The 11,759-nt window shown below is 41.3% G+C and overlaps 1 protein-coding gene across 5 annotated transcripts in view; it reads right to left on the minus strand.

Annotated features, from left to right (window-relative positions):
- Window positions 1–11,759, minus strand: part of LOC118330483 (transcriptional enhancer factor TEF-3-like) — a 37,026-nt gene that overhangs the window by 15,473 nt on the left and 9,794 nt on the right. Inside the window, exon 1 of one of the 5 annotated variants that reach the window (XM_035665028.1) lies at window positions 7,200–7,218. The exons of the other annotated variants lie outside the window; for them this stretch is intronic. The gene's annotated coding sequence lies outside the window, so the exon portion shown is untranslated. Of the gene's footprint in view, window positions 1–7,199; window positions 7,219–11,759 lie in introns of those variants that run through there. 5 annotated transcript variants of the gene reach the window in all.

Consider the following 11,759-nt stretch of genomic DNA (forward strand, 5'->3'; position numbering starts at 1 on the left):
CTGAGCTCAAATCTCTACAGTGAGTGTGTGTCTGCGCACTGTCACTGCTGACAGACAGGTCACATTGGCAGGGCAGGTGGAGCCTGCGGCCATGCGATCCTCGGGCCGGACTCAGGACAGACACGGCACAGGCCAGTGAGTGACCAAAGGGGGCCCAGTCTGGTGAGGCAGCCAGGCAGCTGGTGTGTGTGTCAATGTTTATGGAATATGCCTTTACGCCTGCAGTAAATCTTGGCCTTGTCTGCCCCCCCCCCCCCCNNNAAGTCCTGAGTCTCCGGTTACAGTGGAGGGCAACGGTCATGTGGCTTCTTTCACCCTCTTCTACAAAACTAAACCTCTAGTTTAATGGTTCAGATTGTAAAAACACACAGATAGACATGGATGCACAGTAGGCTTTGTACAACTGCTATGCAAGTCCATGCGATGTAAGATTGACTGTAAAGCCACTAGCTATTACGGGGAATACATAGCAGACAGTGATTAAACAATTAGTCAATAATCGACTAGTCCATTAAAAGATAATTAATCAGAAGCAATTTCAAAAATCATCACCAAGTCATTTATTGCATAAAAATGCTACACATTTGCTGGTTGCAACTTCTCAAATTAATATTTTCTGTATTACTTTATTTGAAATCATTATCAACTGAATATATTTGGATGTCACAATGTGCTCTGGGAAGTTGTTATGGGCATTTTTTACAATGCACATTTGATAGATAAAAAAACAAACAACAGAAGAATCTCAGAAATAATTAATAGATGAATTAAAAATGAAAATAATCGTTATATAGAGAACAGCACATTTACAAACAGACCTAATAAAAGGGAGGAAACAAACACACACGAGATCAGTCACAGAATGAATCACTCAACTCTTGTACTCAAAGGAGATCTCTCACGCTCCCACACAGGCCCACACACAGACACCAAACACACACACACACACAGAGAGTCATATAAGAGTTTGCTAGACTTTGCACCACCTCTTAAACATGGTCATTTTTCCCTTGGCACCACATCTCCATGTGAATTAACACATAGATCAGTCACGACACACAACCTGGTACAAACCCGTCAGATTTTCCCTTACATAGTGACGCTTGGGTCAGACCTCACAACGGGCCAATCCAGTGACCCCAAACGGTGAAAAGAGGAAACCTGAAGCTTGGCTGAACCTCTTTCAGAAATTTTGTCAGCCAATAAAAGTGATCAGATTTTGGGCGGAACGCAAAACACTGCTTCTTCCCGGTGCTCATGTGACCCAGCCGTCCTAGTCCTTGCAGTCTGCTCAGACAAGTTTCCCTTAATGCTTTTTGAAAGCATGTATGTTTTGTTGCTAAGTCCTTACAGAAACAACTTAGATTCTCCCTGCCGGGTATATGAACTGACAACCTATCAACCAGAAGTCTGCCCCTATAAAGTGTAGAAACACGCCAACAATTTTACATTAAGTCAGACAGGGCAAGAAACACAAGCAGACGGTCAGACAGGTTGTAAACAAGCCAACAGTTTAGTCAGATTGTCAAAACAATTTTATTCTGAGGTAAAACAGAAAAGGAGTGCAACAAAAATGTTTGTAATGAACCCTCATTGCATAGGAATATAAATAATAAAAAAAATCTAGTTGTAGTGTAATAAACTGGAATTATCTATTAGGATAGCTGTAAATAACCTTAACTCACATTGGCCCTGTATATCTGATAGAACTGTTTAGGCTTCAGCACGGGTCCCTGATGGCTGCACAAGTGACAGAGGCTTTGGAATGGTGGAATCCACATCTCCTGGAAATCCCTGCAGCCAAAAATGCTGTGTCCAAAAAGCAGCCCGGCACTATTATGTTGCCACTATGTGGAATCAGCTGGACCATCATGTCTGCCAAATTAAATGACACAAGACGTTGTTCTTCCATGCCCTCTAGAACAACACATAGAAGCATTTTCTGATCCGACCTCCCTTATCGAAAGGACGATATCAGAATAAATCTGTTTCATAATGTGGCAAGGTTAGCTTAAATTTAGGCACAAAAACAACTTGGTTAGGTTTAGGGAAGGTTTGGGTTAAAATCACTACTTCACTAAGGTTAGGGGACCTTTGTTGCCATAGTGACAATAACAAAGAAGGGTTTGACTATCAGTTTGAAATGGGATATGAACAGCAATCTCTTGTGTTAAAGTATAATGTTTATGTTGACTCTCCTCCTCCACCCCTTCTCTTTTGCTACCTATCATAATCACTATGACCCCTAGAGGACTTTGTCACCTGAAAATAAACAATACGCCGTTTTGGGGCACTTGCTGAAACGACTGATAATGTGGTTCTTCTTGGGAGGACAGTCTAGATCGGTCTGCAAAGTAGTCTACGTGTACAGTTGATCAACAGGCTGAACCCACTGTGTCATATGTTTTTACTGTCTTATTTTTAATATACTTATGCAGGAAAGCAGTGTTCATGCTGAGTAATTTTCTTTTGGTTACGTAAATTCAAATTGAAAGTCGAACATTTGATATGCAAAAAATGCAAAAAACGTCATCAGCCAAGCTCCATTAGCAACATATAAGTTGTAATAAAAATTACATTATGCAACAGAGTAATATTATCAGTGAGTGAATCAGTGTTGATTTGGAGGGCAAAAGATGAAGAAAAAAAAAAGGTCGATCTGAGTCCTTGTAAAGATCCAGGCCCCTAATACACACACACATATGTACACACACATATTACTCAGCTGTAGAACTGCCTTTGTGTGAGGCTTTTATGGACTAAACCCCTCTCTCGAATGCTGTCTACTCCAGTTTATACACACAGTTGAACACATAGACATAAACTGACACACACACTTTAGCCCCAGTCACGGCATTCATTCTGTCTGAATCTTATTTTCCTTTCAAGGCTGTAACTTCTCAACCGTTTAGTGTTTATCGGGAGGTGCACTCGCTTGCCGATTGTTTGAGCCCCTAAATGCATATTTCTTTAATTCCCCAGGGATTAAGAAAGTGTTCCACATTTCCTCGCAATCAAACTCCTGAAAAGACGAACAGAGAGCTTTGTCAAAGTCCTCACAGTACTTGACCTCAAATGAACATTAAGTTGCCTGGATTGAGTTCCTCACATTACAGCAGCAAGTTCTTGCACTTCCCAGCAATTTATCTTCTGGAAACTTCATTCAGTGTACAGTAAGATGTACATTGTGCGTCCAATCCAATAGGGATTTTCAAAGTAGCAGACACAGATGCATGAGCATGTCTCCACAGATGAATAAAAACTTTTCATGAATTCAGAAAAACACAGACTATCTTTTCACTTTGGTACCAGACATTGAAACTGGGCCCAAGCTGTCAGACTTTTTCAGACAACCTGAATAATTGACAACCCATGTAATCGTCAAGTCAAGGACAAGCATATAAGACACTGAAATTAGAGTTGTAGAGTTTTTCTGTGTTTTTCCTTGACATTGAAAAAGGTTTTTCTTCTCAGGAATAACGATTAAAAAGGTATTCTAACACCAACTAAGCAAAGGACAAACTGCTTTATCAATATGTCGGTATCCCCATTCAACATTAGCCACGTATGTACTGCAAGCATTAAACAGCTTCATTAATGGGCTGTCGAAGAGGCTGCGCTTCATGTTCTCGTATCAGATGCCCTGCCACTCCTAGTGTGAGCGCTTGGGGAAGGGCCCATCAAAAATACCCTCCAACACACCCATGAGATCAGAGAGGGGACTCAGTCACACAGTGATGAGATCATGATATCAAATGGGAGTAGCACAGTGAACTTGTGCCAGCCAAGGCTGCAGGAAAGTCACTAGGAACATTATACCATCACCCACTGGTCCACAGTTTGATGTTGTTTATCACACTGCCTGGAGTCACAGACTTGTCGGGAGGAAATCTGATTCTACAAAAATGTCTTAAGGGCATGAAAAGTGACTGACCACAGCAGCAGCAGCAAAGGAGGAGTGTTTAAGAGTTCAGGGGATACTGCTAGCTTGTACAAAATAGAAAACATTATAATCAAGTACATATCATCAAGTACATCAAGTTTATAGGTAATATTTCTGTTGCTGGTAGATTAAGTGGTTAAGTTTCCGGTGTCTGTAAATGTATAGTTTCCACACTGCCTGCAACAGAATTGTTTTCAGACTCAAAGGTGATTGTCTATGGTCACTCTGATCAAGTGGTACCGTTTTACTGTGTCCCAAAGCACACCTCTAATTACAATTTGCAATAACTCATATATGTGTGGAGGCAGCCAAAACAAGTTGTGAATATGACAAACTTGCTTATTTACTCATCCAGAAGTTACAGAGCAATGCTATTATTAATTAGATGATGTTCACCAGCTAGGCAGTAACTGTATCTGTCTGCTGTTTGGTGCTAAGCAGGTTTTTAGAGCATTTTCACTGTAAACAACACTATAAGAGCACTGACAGTGAATTAAAATATCAAAGTTGCAGGCCGGATAGAGATAAAGCTCCATGATGCTAATAGAAGCTGCAGATTTAGGTGATAATTCTTCGTAGGTTCTTCACACATTTCACGGTCACTGTTGTTTCTCCTTATACTTGGAAGGGAAGGGTGAATTGAGTGGGTTACAATTTGCAACTACACCGCTAGATTGCCTCTAAATCCTACACGCTGGTTCTTTAAAGCAAGCCTATGTAACTTTCGCTGAATAGTGGCCACTGACGCCACAAATGGTAACTACAGAATAATGGCATATTAAAATCGCTTAATTTCCACAAATTCTCCAGTCAGTCGTTTTTACAATGTCAACATTAGGCAATCTGGCTGAGTAAGCAAGTGTAAGCAAGTGGATACATAAGATGTATTATAAGAACCTAATACAGTAAAGCATGGTCAGCCTTGCTTACAATTTGTCCTACTGGCCAACTGCAGGACTGCAGTGCAACATGAGCATTTTTTCTCATGACGGCTCGGCAGGACACTTCTACTAGCAGTTCAATTTGCCTTTGAAAGTCTTTCTCAACGCCTCGAGGAGGTGGGTTCGCTACCGAACATTGAACTGAACTGGATATGGTGAAATTATACAAAATATGTACAAGTATCACAAAAAATATATTTGAGTAACATCTGTGCACATTCACTTACATGCAGATGGGAAAGAATGTTTAAGCCTAAAGACCCCCTGAGAGTAATGAATTTACTTAAGTTACATATAAAAAACTTTTCATTTGTATGATGAATACTGTGTTATTACTTAGGTAACAACTGAACTGGTTTGCATCAAAGTATCCTACAGTTTTTCTTTCCTGATGATCCTAAATGGCCTTACAAACAGTTTCACCGGGTTTCCTTCTGGCCTCTTGGTAGAGGTCAGGGAGAGGTTGACGGGGTGAGTGAAGGCGGCCTATAGTGTCTGCAACACCAAGTCAACCCCTGGGCCTGGCTGGTTGTAAATCTGCCCTTCCCGTGGGGTGGTCATCACTGGCCTGGTCTGATCCCTTTCTTCTTCTCAGTGTCTTTGTCTCAACCCAGCGCATTCCTGACATTCCTCTATACTGACTGGTCCATACAGGGCAGTGCATCTGCTGTTCCATCATCACCCCATGGGTCCATGTCATATTTGTATACATACAACAACACCCTCTGTGTACACAAACTCACACTACAGACAACCATCTCACATGAAGTCATTAGTTTATCACCCTATTATAATATTTATAATCAAATCTCAAAAGCAGTTGACACCTTGAATTAGACAACCGTCTCTGTAGAAAGTCCCTTGTACGTGTGCAGCTGTGAGCCTCATTGTCAAAGTCTTCGATTAATTATAACTGATATTTAGTCAGTGTCTGCATGTGTATATTTGTGTGTGTATGTCTAACTGTATACAAACTGCCATCCTCTCTGAAGACACATCTGCCAGCCATACATTTGCCCTCAGCGCACATATGCCTCACTGTGTCTGCTCAGGAAAACAAAGGTTACATTTAGGCTGCAGGAATGTCTTGGCTGGGTGTCATTTCCCCTCCGATAGAGCCTGGATGCAGCCTACTGAGCTCTGAAAAGACCTCTATCAAGCCTCAATACCAGTAATAAGTTATGTACTACAGGGTGATTCTGGAACAGCCCTGCTGGTCCAGAATTAAGGCAGTCACTATGCATACCTGGTTTAACTTAAAAATTCAATAATATAAAAATGGATAACTGGCATAAAAGTCAAGCATATTAATACATAATTTCTTTATGACTAAATCTTTTGCAGTTTTGACATACTGAATGATTAATGGAACTGCTGTTTTTAATCCAAAACTGATGAATAGAGACTGACTCATTCAGTTTTTACAATATATATAATAAGCACAGTGACTGTCAGTATAAAAACTCTTAACAAATGCTTTCGTGTGGCAAATATTTTAAAAATATTTTCTTCAGTTTGTGCTATTTTTTTCAAATTATATTAATGTAATTAACAAGTTACTATGCAAAAAAGTATTTTTGAGTTCATTCACATAAAAAAACCTCAAACTCACAAATAAAGCAGGAAAAAACAAACCTGCTTATATATATTATTATAATATTACTTATTATAGGTCTGTTAAAAAGGTATCGAATATGGTACTAACTATATAGTAGGTGAAACAGAGACAGTGTTCAATTGGTACACTTTAAATCAGTTAATTTAAATAAATGGCTGGCTAGCGTAAGCTAAAGTCTCTTAGTCAGTGCACAGCAGGTCAGCTGAACAATTTGTCAACAGGCAAACAATTCAGCATATACACTGCATCAAGCTTCCCATAATAAAGACATGATACATATATATTGGAGCAGTACCTTCACAGAAATTCCTCGAGAAATCAACAACTTCGTCTCCAATGCACCTACAATTACTACCAAATGAAATAAACTAGAAACTATTAGGAAATTATTAGCAAATAGAGGATCCACACAATAAAGTGTTACTTACCCTCCTCCTATTCCCTTATTAATTACATTTCTGTGATTTAGTCTCTGATTATCTCTCACACGTCTCAGTCATGCTTCCAAAATCACAAGTTTGCTTTTGATTTCTAACAAAGTATAGTATTTCTAGCAGAGGAGTACATTTAACAGATGTCATGTTATATTAACACAACATGCCACAAGTGTCTTTGCAATTACAGAGATTTATGCAGAGGTAGATTGCGCAAGGCTAGACGTAAGTTAATCACACAGACAGATCAACAGATGTCTGACCTGTTTGGATCCTTCTACCATCCACCTTGCTGATCTGAGATGTCTAGATAAAGTGACAGTGACAGCTCTGTTACATGGCTACCACTGCCACTGTGAGATACAGAGAAGTACAGATAGAAAGAGCGATGATGAGATGCTGGGAAGCAGTGTCTAGATTCCACGAGTTCATATTCAGCAGGGGGTTTCCTCGAAAACCCTCCGGAGATCATCAAATCCCACATGCATGCCTCAAGGTCAGTGTCAGGATTAAGTAATAGGAGGTTCAGGTTCATCCTCCTGGAACACTTCCCCAAAAACAGCACATCATGGTGGCTCCGGTGTCCCCCAGCAGTGTAACAAAAACCTCTATACAACAGCAAATATTCTTAAAGTTTGCGCTTGTGAAGGTAATTATATGCTTAAATCACTTAAATGACCTGAACGGTTTCACTTGGACAAGCTGCTAGAGCATTCATCAGTAGGGCTGGGTATTGTTGTATTGATATGATACTGGTACCGATGCCAACATTTTAACTTCTTCACTTAGATAAATAGTATGTGCTACTACAAAATCTTTTTTCATTTGACCAAAGAAGCCAAACTTCTCAAATACTGGATTCCAGGAAGACTAGCAACTAACAAGCTAATTGGGATCTAAATAAGGAATACAATATTAAAATAGTTTTTTATTACATGCACTTTTGCCTAAATAAAAAAGTCTAGAATGTGTTGTTTTGAAACCAGAGCTAACTAATCAAAAAATAAGTTAATAAGATCCTATATCTGACCAGATATTTAACGCAACAACCTACAAGTTTTTGATACTCAGTGCTTCAGACAGATACTGACAGCCACATGTCCTGTTAACATCTGATTTCTCTATTGGAGATCCCAAAAGTTTCTAAAGGTATCAAATATCTGAGGACTGAGGCATGACTACAATGGGTAACCACTTGTCAACACAGGCCCAAGAGGCTTCTTCAGGTTGACAGGTCAAGGTCACTGGTGAATCTCTCGCTTAACTGCCAAAGTTTGAGCCCGGGTGAGGACTCGCCGTTGCTTTTTGCTGACCTTTACATCACATTCTTAATGAGAGACTTCAGACAAAAACATATTTGCATCGCCTGGCAAAAAACCCACAATGGGTTGACATGTTGCACAAGCGAAGCTTAGTTGGAGCATGATTCATTGTGTGGGTATTCTTTGTTCTGAACTGACAAAAAAATATGCCACTACTGAGGGAAACTTTGTTGACTTTATCCACTACACACTAACACAACCAATGTTTTGTTTTGTTTTTTCACAGGAAGCAGGACCCATCAAAATGTGAGAAAAGCGTTCCTCTCACAGATGTCAGGAAATCAAGTGTGACAAAACCAAACAGCTGCATAAGAACACAATGTGATGCAAGATTTAATGCGACCAATAAAAAATAGTTAAAAGACATCACAAAACAAAACAATTACAATTGCAAAAGTGGCACATAAATAAATATGGCAGTTATATGGCAGTAAATAAAGAGGGAAGATAATCATATTTCCAGTGTCACATTCCTCTAGTGAGAGCTGTCAGCACATTGATTTCCACTGTAGTACAAGTTTGGGACTGTTTTTCCATTATTGCAGCATGAGGCCTTCGGTCAGGCCACAGGCCACGTCTCTTGCTGAGAGCCACACAAGGCAGGAAATGTTTTCCTTGGCAGATGCATGTCGAATTACCGCTGGAGCACATAACCGCCACAATATCCGTGACACCGTCCCTAATAAGCGAGCTAATAGGTCTGTTGAGTAATGGGCTCGAGGGCCAGTGCTATGCACAGCATTATGGGAAAAAAATGTGGTGAATGTACGCAGAATATGGGATAAAAACATTCCATTCAATTTAGGAATTTACAATGGATAGAAGCACACATTCCTTGTGTTTCACTGCTCGGAGACTCAGTATCATATTGTTTAGGGAAGAATGGCATTCATTCCACGGAGGGGAATTCAACCTAAAATTCAGAGTATTTTGCTCTCAGCCAACAGACAGTTATTCTGCTAGTTTGTTTTGTCTATGTATCCATATTTAGCCCATCCACGAAGACTAAATAACATTAAAACAATCAAGTCATCGCGTCACCATGTCAGGTATGCTCTTAAAGATATTATCAGCTGATATTTGATTTGGATACCTGATTTAAGACCACCCATCAACGCTTTAACAACATTAACAACACTAAGGACCTTCAAAGTGGCTTTGCATTGATTGTGGTTTCTTGAATGACTTGAGTTGTTGGCCAGTTGTGACCCCAGGGATGATGATAAAAGGGGAGGACAGGGGAGCTGCAGGGGCTGTAAGGGAAGGGCTGGTTGGGCTGTTTAGGGGCAACGGGGGCACAGTGGGCCATGCATGGGCTCAGTCTTGCCTCATTTCTCAAGTCATAAATCTGGATTTGCTGCAAGGCTGTCAGGTTGAACTCAGAGAGCAGCTGGAGGTGAACTGAAAGGCAGACGGACCAACTGACAGGAGGGAGAAGAGGTTGTTCATAAAGGACAAAGAGAGACGACAGGGAGTCTGAGACAAATAGATATGAGGGAGGTAAATCACAGAAATAGCAGGGAGCAGAGGAGGTAAGCGCAAATACACAACCTCTAGCTTTCTCACTCTGAAACACACACATATACACACACTGGGGACAGGTGTGAGAGAGTTCTGCTGGGCCCCGAGGCCATGCAAGACACCACTGCCCACCTTGGTGTTTATTTGTCCACCCGTCCTCCTCCCCTCCAGGCGCTCAAAGGGTAAACGTCTATTCTGGTTTAGGGTTACAGCCGAGCTGCCTTGAACCCCTGGGCTCCCGAGTGCACATGCCATTCCTGGCGGGCCAACGCACTCCCTGGTGTGCATCACCTGCCCCTGACCCCCACAGGGAGGAAGGGGCACCACAATGCCTGCCTTGCCAAAAACCCCACCATCGCCACATTTACCCATCCAGCCCCCCCTCCCAACCCCCGTGACACAGAATGAGCCACCTGCCCCTATCTCCTCTGCCCCCCTCCAACTATTATTTCAGGCTTTATAAGGGTTTAAGTGTTGATCAGAGGATGGCCATGACCTCAATAGGTGGCTAAGCTAGCCTAGGCAAAACTAACAGTTAAAGGAGCTGTCTGGCACAGGGACAGAACAAGGCGATGACAGAGGCTGTCTGATAGTGCCACTACCGCCATCCGCCCATTTTCCACCATCCAGATCCACTATCAAACAGTCAGGCAGCAAAACACACTACGGCCAAGCCATCTGTTACCAAACATCTTTCAGTAAGATGTCGTAGAAGAATGTCACCTCACCTTCCCAACACCTGTTTGGGCAATGACGTTAGCCAAAGATTCACTCAGGAAAGGCCTGCACTAATGTTGCTGCTTCAAAACCAAAATTATTACTCTAGGCTTGAATAAAAGGCAGGAAACATATCTCGAGGGCACAACAGGGAATCGGTGATCTGTGACCAATAGTTAGTTAGTGTGGAAAATCCCAGCAATTAAAAAGATGAGGCATTAAGGCAACAACACACAAACATCCATGTCATTCAATCACAAGCAGTATACTCCGGGTAGGAAGTGAGAATTATCCCTGTTCCTCTGGACCTATTTGGGGTGAGTGATTTGGAGCTAAATTTGGTAACAGGAATACTTTAAAGTGCTCTCCACTATCACTGACAGAAATACAATGGGACAAAGGTCCAGCCCAAATGACTGATGATATGTTTAATGCTTTACTTTTCATTGATTTGAAATTGTTATGGATCTTGAACAATGGCTTTTTTAGGTGAAGACGTTTTCTCTGAACGTGTATAGTGTGTATTGTTTTTACGCTCAGTTAAATATCATGGCTTCTGATCAAAGTTGAACAAACTGAAATCTGCATGACAGACATATTGTGTGTGTACGTGTGGAAGAATGAGTGATTCGAGTGTGTCCGCCTGTTTCTGATGCATCATGCCATCATACTGTATACTATGGGACCAAGTGGAGCTGACAGCTGTGCAGGAAACAGGAGTGATGTGAAACATGAACATGAGGAGTGGTGGTGAACGGGTGTGTGTCTGGGGGGGTGAGTCTGGGGGGGTGAGCCCCTGAGGCTGCCCCGTTAAGTACTGCTAAAACAAATGTGTGTCACCTTGTCTGCTTTGTGCTCCACACATACGCTGCAGCATTGTTGTTAAACTCGTGGGTTCTAGTAGTCAGTGTTTTGGTACTGCAAGGAAGTACTCTTTTATTCGTACCTCCTTCCTTTCACTATAAGATCTAATCCATTTCACCCCGATTAAATTTTATCAACTATACGATACTGCGTCGAAGATCTTAAGCTGCTAATCCATCATATCAAATCAGTTTCGCACAGCTCTTAAAAATGCGTAGGTGGGAACACGGTACCTTTATTGTTTCTTCGTTATTGTCTTCGAACAGCTCCTGTTCAGCAATGCGATCAAACTTTTTTTGTTAGTCAACTGAAACGGCCTTTACTTTCCTCTGACAATAAAAGTTCTCCCAGGGAGGGAAAATAATCGCTCATCTGAGCTAACAGCTTGAATACAAGCGG

This window comes from Morone saxatilis, unplaced genomic scaffold (genome assembly GCF_004916995.1).
Source record: "Morone saxatilis isolate NCDOM2014 unplaced genomic scaffold, NCSU_SB_2.0 Contig2, whole genome shotgun sequence".
In the NCBI taxonomy this organism is placed as follows: domain Eukaryota; kingdom Metazoa; phylum Chordata; class Actinopteri; family Moronidae; genus Morone; species Morone saxatilis.